The sequence below is a fragment of the Schistocerca serialis genome, chromosome 4, assembly GCF_023864345.2.
Source record: "Schistocerca serialis cubense isolate TAMUIC-IGC-003099 chromosome 4, iqSchSeri2.2, whole genome shotgun sequence".
Lineage (NCBI taxonomy): Eukaryota > Metazoa > Arthropoda > Insecta > Orthoptera > Acrididae > Schistocerca > Schistocerca serialis.
The window spans coordinates 650,151,285-650,158,137 of NC_064641.1; the positions used below are offsets into that span (position 1 = coordinate 650,151,285).

General features: G+C 42.0%; 1 pseudogene; it reads right to left on the reverse strand.

The window, feature by feature from the left end:
- Positions 1-6,487: 6,487 nt before the first annotated feature.
- Positions 6,488-6,605, reverse strand: LOC126476782 (5S ribosomal RNA; annotated as a pseudogene).
- Between the last annotated feature and the right edge of the window lie 248 nt (positions 6,606-6,853).

The following is a 6,853-nucleotide window of genomic DNA, read 5'->3' on the forward strand; positions in this document are numbered from 1 at the left end:
CTCAAAATTCCGCCATTTCTCTCCCCACATCCACCACTGCTGGCGGCTAACCTCCAACTGCGCAACGCTACGCGCTGTTAAAAGCCAACTGCCCAACACTACAATAGCAATACTGCAACACTGCAGACCAGCCACAGACTTCACACAGCACAGTCAGTGATTTTCGTATAGAGCGCTACGTGGCGGTGGCGTTACCACTATAAGAACCTAAACAGCCTACGTACATGTTGACTGCGTTAAAAGTCTCATCTTTGCCCTGGCACCGATTCATCGATATAAAAGTGAAGTCTTCGAAGGTGTAATCCAAGTTTTTGACACAGATGAAAATCGGGTGGGCCCATGTCGGTACTGTATGAATGATCGATGACAGTGAACCCGTGACATCGGATTGTTGCAGATCTTGCAGTGCTCACGTGTGGTCTGGTACTGCCGTACTGATGGAGAGGGTGCTCCACGTGTGGACAAGGATTTCTGTCGTTAGAAACTATATTATAGCACGCTGTTTCTTACCCACCGACATAGTTACGTTAAGCAATCGTACGACACGCTACTTTTGGAGCCCTCTAGCGTCAGAGGGAAAGTCGGCCGAGTAACATGCGTGACGTCATTATAATGCCTCTACCGATATTGAGAAGAGAATTAAAAATTCAGACATATTAGTCTTTCAGCAATCTCTCATATATTTGTAGACCAAAATACGAGGATTGTCCACAAAGTAAGATCCGTTTCTATTTCTATCCGCGGCAGCGCTATGATCGCAGCTCCGAGCATGCACGGCAGTTACTCTGACTCAAGGAGAAGACATGTATGCCATTTTAATATCGCTGCTGCCGACGTGTGCTTTGTCGTGCTTCTTTGTAATGTCAGCGGTAATTGAAAATGCCGCCGCTTGTGAAATCAGATCTGTGATTCGTTTTTTAAATGCAAAGAAAGTTAAACCAGAGGAAACTCATCGGCAAATCTGCGAGGTTTAAGGACAAAATGCTGTGATTGATTCAATAGGTAGAAAATGGGTCAGATTGTTCAATGAAGGGCGTGTTCACGTGCACGATGAAGAACGAAGTGGACGCCCGTCTGTGGTTACTGATGAACTGGTTCACACAATTGAAGAGAAGATTAAGCATAACCTTAAGTTTACACTTAGTGCCCTTGCTATGGAGGTTCCGCAAATCTCACAATCACCAATTCATGAAATTGTTACTGAAAAACTGAAATTTCGAAAACTTTGCTCACGTTGGGTACTCACAATTCTTACTGAACTACACGAAAAACAACGGATTGGTAGTGCACTTCAGTTTTTGACAAGATACAATGAATAAAACGATGGTTTTCTTTTTCGGATAGTCACGGGGGCTGAAACTTGGTTATCGTACGACATCCCTGAAACAAAGCGGCGGTCAATGGAATGGAGTCACACTTCATCCCCAACGAAGGTTAAGCCTAAGCAAATCTTGACACCTCGAAAAGTCATGTGCACCGGTTTTTGGGGCAGAAAACGCATTTTGCTAATTGATTTCTTAATACGAGGCCAAACAATCAATGCACATAGTTACTGCGAGACCATTAAGAAATTGCACCGCGCAATACAGAACAAGCGCCGAGGATTACTGTCAAAAGGTGGTTTTTTTTTTTTGCGCGATAATGCCCGACCTCACACGGCGAATGTGACCAAACAACTCTTACGCGAATTTCACCGGGACGCGTTTGATCATCCTCTGTATAGCTCGGACCTCGCTTCTTGCGACTTTCATCTCTTCTTATACCTAAAATCTGTCCTTGGTGGTCAACACTTCAACGATCATGACAACCTGAAAGAAGATGTTACCACATGGTTGAATACACAGGCGGTAACCTTTTATGAAGAAGGCATACAAAAACTTGTGCCACGCTACGAAAAGTGCCTACAAAATTTCGGAAGCTATGTAGAAAAGTAGTTTAACAGTTATAGATTTTATACAATAAATATTTTTTCTATATCTGTACACGTTTGTTTTATGTAACGAAACGGGAATTACTTCGTGTACATACCTCGTACGTTATTTAGAAACAAGTGTTGTAAAAATATTAGAGACGTGGATCAGATGATTGAAAATCAGAAACCTTTTTATGAAAAGTAGCGGAATTAGCTTCTTTTGTGAAACTCGCTGAAGAAGTGGTCGTTTCTGCCAAAACTAATCTGATTGCTTTCCGGGAGACAGCAGCACTGTTCAAGGCAAAAAAATTGCATTGGTCGCTTTTCCCGCCTTCATCAGAAAAACTTTTGATTGCCGAATAAATAAAACACGAAAAAATGAAAAGAAAGATGTAACAAAATACTCCTAGATGGATACGGTTGTTACTACTCACCAGCAGGTGACCTACTGAGGAGCAGCTGCTGGAAAGATTGCTTGGTTACTGGTTGATATCAAAGTTCACTCCTCGGGCACTCGGTTCCAAGTTCTGGACTGTGGTGTTTTTCGATCGCATCTGTCACCTCTCGACAGTTAGAAAAATAAACGTTGTACCATTTTTACGAAGGCAAAAATAAGACGCTAGACCGTGTAGGATGCATTATTGAGGCAGCAGGATGTATCTAGACTTGTGCATGCATCGAATCAATACGATCGCAGTTGGATAATTTAGGACAACGTATTTTCAAAACTTGTGTAAGACCATATCGGTCCAGTTTCATACAGCTTTTTAAACTGACATAAATGTGTCAGTAAAAAATAATCATTTTCTTTGCGCAAGAAAAGCCAATTTCTCAGGGGTTTAATTGACGTCTGAATAGTAATTTAGGAATCTAACTAAACCACTCTATTTTTAAGACGTAATCGTGATGCAACTATGTTTATCATATCCCTCTTACCAGCCAGTTGCAATATGCACAAAAAATCAAATAGTATTCTTGAAAGACAATACCTTTGCTATGATTTACGCTTAAGGATGCCGTGATGTTCATAAAAAAAGCTTGTTATTTCATCCCAGTCCGTAGGTGCAAACTTCGTACTAGAAATATAATTCATTTATTTCGTAGCTGACTGATGAAAGTGCAAGTTGTGCTATGAATAATACCTTTCCTTGTTAAAATAGTCCAAATTGTTCCGGCTTCTGGCAATATACAACGCTCCGAACAGTAATTAATATTAATGTTTTGTGACGTAACTCATTCTGGTGACATAATTGTTTTAGTAGGAAGAGGTTTAATTCCACAACAACCTCCAATGTGACTGCCTCTGTCACCGTAAACTGAAATAAATATTTTTTTTGTTGTTCTCTACAGAGAGAATCATTTAGAAATCTCCAGATCTGAGTGGAACTGAAGTCGAGAGTCCTGTGACAGAAATAAGTAAATAAATCATTTGCTTAGTCTAGCTTAGGACCAGTAAACCAGCTCAAGGCAAGCTATAGATCGCTTCAATTATTACGAACGAAATGCAATTCTCTAACTTTACACATTCTAGGCAACAAATAGAAATGAGTGAGTTTAAGTATTTAGGATTATTGCCCGGTGCTTGCGAAAGAAAATTTCGACACTATGTAAAATATTTACTTTTACTCTTTGAAAATTAAGTGAATTCCAGTTACGTGTGGCATTAAGATTTTTTACTGAATATTTATCCTAAACTCTGGAAATGATGAAGCAACTGCGTCCTTTGTCTAGCTGCGGTGAAAATTGAAAACAAAAATTAAACGAAGTGCACTAATTATTATACACGAAAATTAAAACAAATCCACCCTTTGGTGCTGCAAAACATTATTTTCTGCTTTTTACTAACGGTTTAATTCTTGCATGGGGTTGAAAGACTTGTTTTTAATAATAGAATCACAATTTACTCTTACATTCATTAAATCCAATGAAATCATCATCATCATAAAATATGTAGGAAAGAATATCGAAAATGTTGCTTGCAATGGATACGTGAAGGGAGATAAAGAGGTTGTCACATGATCTATTGGACAACATCAAACCATTCATCAATACGAATAACAATATTGCTTATAACCCATAAGACAGGTGGTAGGTCTATTTAGTTTCAGAAGGAATACGTTTTACGCCGCGTGTGTGCTGACAGTTTCAATGTACAAAATTAAATGTGTGTCATACTAGCGGCATAAATGTTAAGCGTAATTGCAGGAGGACAGAGATAATTAAAACAGGTGTAAAACGCCTGTGGGGTCGAACATCAATTCCAAAATAGACGTTCTAAGTTACATGACTATAAAATAATGTTGTTTTGATTGCCTGGTATACCACCAGACGATTTCATCACTGATACATGATTATGAGTAAATTTTTCGTTTCTATTGCATTTTATGCTTATGTGAGCCACGAATTATTTGGGCGAAAAGCAGCAAACATGGTGTCTTGTTAATGACACGTGCAGGAAGTTGCTGTAGTTGAAATATTTTTTTACCCATGCTTCACATTACTCCACTTGTAAAGCAGTGAGAGTAACGCTAATCTGCTCTCAAAAATTTCCCGGTAGGAATACTGAGAAAGAAATGTTCACTCTACAGCGGAGTGTGCGCTGATATGAAACTTCCTGGCAGATTAAAACTGTGTGGCGGACCGAGACTCGAACTCGGGACCTTTGCCTTTCGAGGGCAAGTGCTCTACCAACTGAGTCCCGAGTTCGAGTCTCGGTTCGGCACACAGTTTTAATCTGCCAGGAAGTTTCATATTAGCGCACACTCCGCTGTAGAGTGAACATTTCATTCTAGAAACAACACCCAGGCTGTGGCTAAGCCATGTCTCCGCAATATACTTTCTTCCAGAGGTGCTAGTTCTGCAAGGTTCGCAGGAGAACTTCTGTGAAATCTGGAAGGTAGCAGGCGAGGTACTGGCGGAATTAAAGTTGTGAGGACGAGGCGTGACTCGTGTTTGGGTAGCTCAGTTGGTAGAGCACTTGCCCGCGAAAGGAAAAGGTCCCGAGTTCGAGTCTCGGTCCGGCACACAGTTTTAATCTGCCAGGAAGTTTCAAGAATACTGAGACTTACGTAAAGAACTTGTTTCAAGTGACACTCGTTTTCAAGACCTGTTGATATCTGAACTGTAAGTTTGCTTTATTCGACATAGTTTTTAGTTTATTCCGCAAAGGTAAATCATTACTTTTGCTGATCAGCTCCAGGTACCAGCTGCGTTTGCCCAGCAGAAGTCTTAGGGAAATTTCGCATGTTACCGCCGGACGGGACGGGAAGTGCCATCGGCAGCGACTATTTCCGTCGCCCACGGAGTTACCGTCTGTGTGACACCGCGACCCCGCCATCGATCTGTTCCAATTTATAGCTTTCGGAGACCTTGCTCCCTTTCTGACGCAACAGATGGCACTTCTAGACTCCAGGCGTTTCTAATTAACTTCCCTATCGCTTTTATAGGTCGTTTTGCTTCCCGTTCGGTTCTGGGAATTAATAGTGCAACGGAAACGCTATTTCTTGTAGGATACTATTCAGTGCTTCAAGTCAGTCTTGGTCTTTTTATTTCACCGTGAGTCACGCAAGGAGGTATTCAAGAATCGAATAACCTAGAATTCAAAACAACGGCTCTGCAAATGTCACATGACATCAGGGCCGAACCTGACACTCAACAAAGCTTTCTGTGGTAATGTCCGCGAAGAGGCCGGTCGTAACCTTAATTTGGTCGGCTGACACTTTTCAGTATATTATGGCGTATAAATTAACACCGGAAAAATTTTAAATCATCTGTGACCGCCTTTTAATTCGTGCCAAAATACCAAGAGAGGTGGCGCAGTGGTTGCACATTGGATTCGAATTCGAATGACAACAGTTCAAACCCTGGTCCAACCATCCTGGTTTAGGTTTTTTCGTGATTTAGGGAAATCACTTCATGCAAATGCCGGGAAGGTTCCTCTGAAAGGGCACCGCCGACTTCCTTCCCCAGCCTTCCTCAATCTGATGGGGCCAATGACTTCACTGTCTAGTCCCCTCCCTCAAATCAACCAAACAAGCAGTGACACCAAAAGCGCACAATAGGAATGGAACTACGAAAACAGTTGGCAGTATTTACGTTAGTCGAATCGACTGAAGAATAAGTACTGCATATACCAAATGAACTACTGTTTCATCAAGAGCCGGCCGGAGTGGCCGAGCGGTTCTAGGCGTGACCGCTACGGTCTCAGGTTCGAATCCTGCCTCGGGCATGGATGAGTGTGATGTCCTTAGGTTATTTAGGTTTAAGTAGTTCTAAGTTCTAGGGGACTCAGAAGTTAAGTCCCATAGTGCTCAGAGCCATTTGAACCATATTTTTTCTCAAGAAATAATATAAACTAAAACTAAAAACTCCTCCCGCACAGGTCATGAAGGCCCAAAAGAAGCGACTGGCGACAGTTTCTTCCTTAGCCCACAGGCGTCACTGGATGCGGATATGGAGGGGCATGTGGTCAGCACACCGCTCTCCCGGCCGTATGTCAGTTTTCGAGGCCGGAGCCACTTCTTCTCAATCAAGTAGCTCCTCAGTTTGCTTCACAAGGGCTGAGTGCACCCCGCTTGCCAACAGCGCTCGGCAGACCAAATGGTCACCCATGCAAATGCTAGCCCAGCCCGACAGTGCTTAACTTCCGTGATCTGACGGGAACCGGTGTTACCACTGCGGCAAGGTCGTTAGCAGCAAGAAATAATATAACGCCTGAAAATAAAATAGGGCAAAAAATGACTTGTACAAATACTTCAAGGGCTTTAAATTGGCACAGAAAGTGGACACTTGGATACAAATACACTGCGTGACAAAAAAGTGAAGAACCCAGCAGGAATAGTTGTATATCAAAGTAGCTTCGTCCACTTACACACAATCGGCGGCTATTACACTACCGGCCATCAAAATTGCTACACCACGAAGATGACGTGCTACAGACGC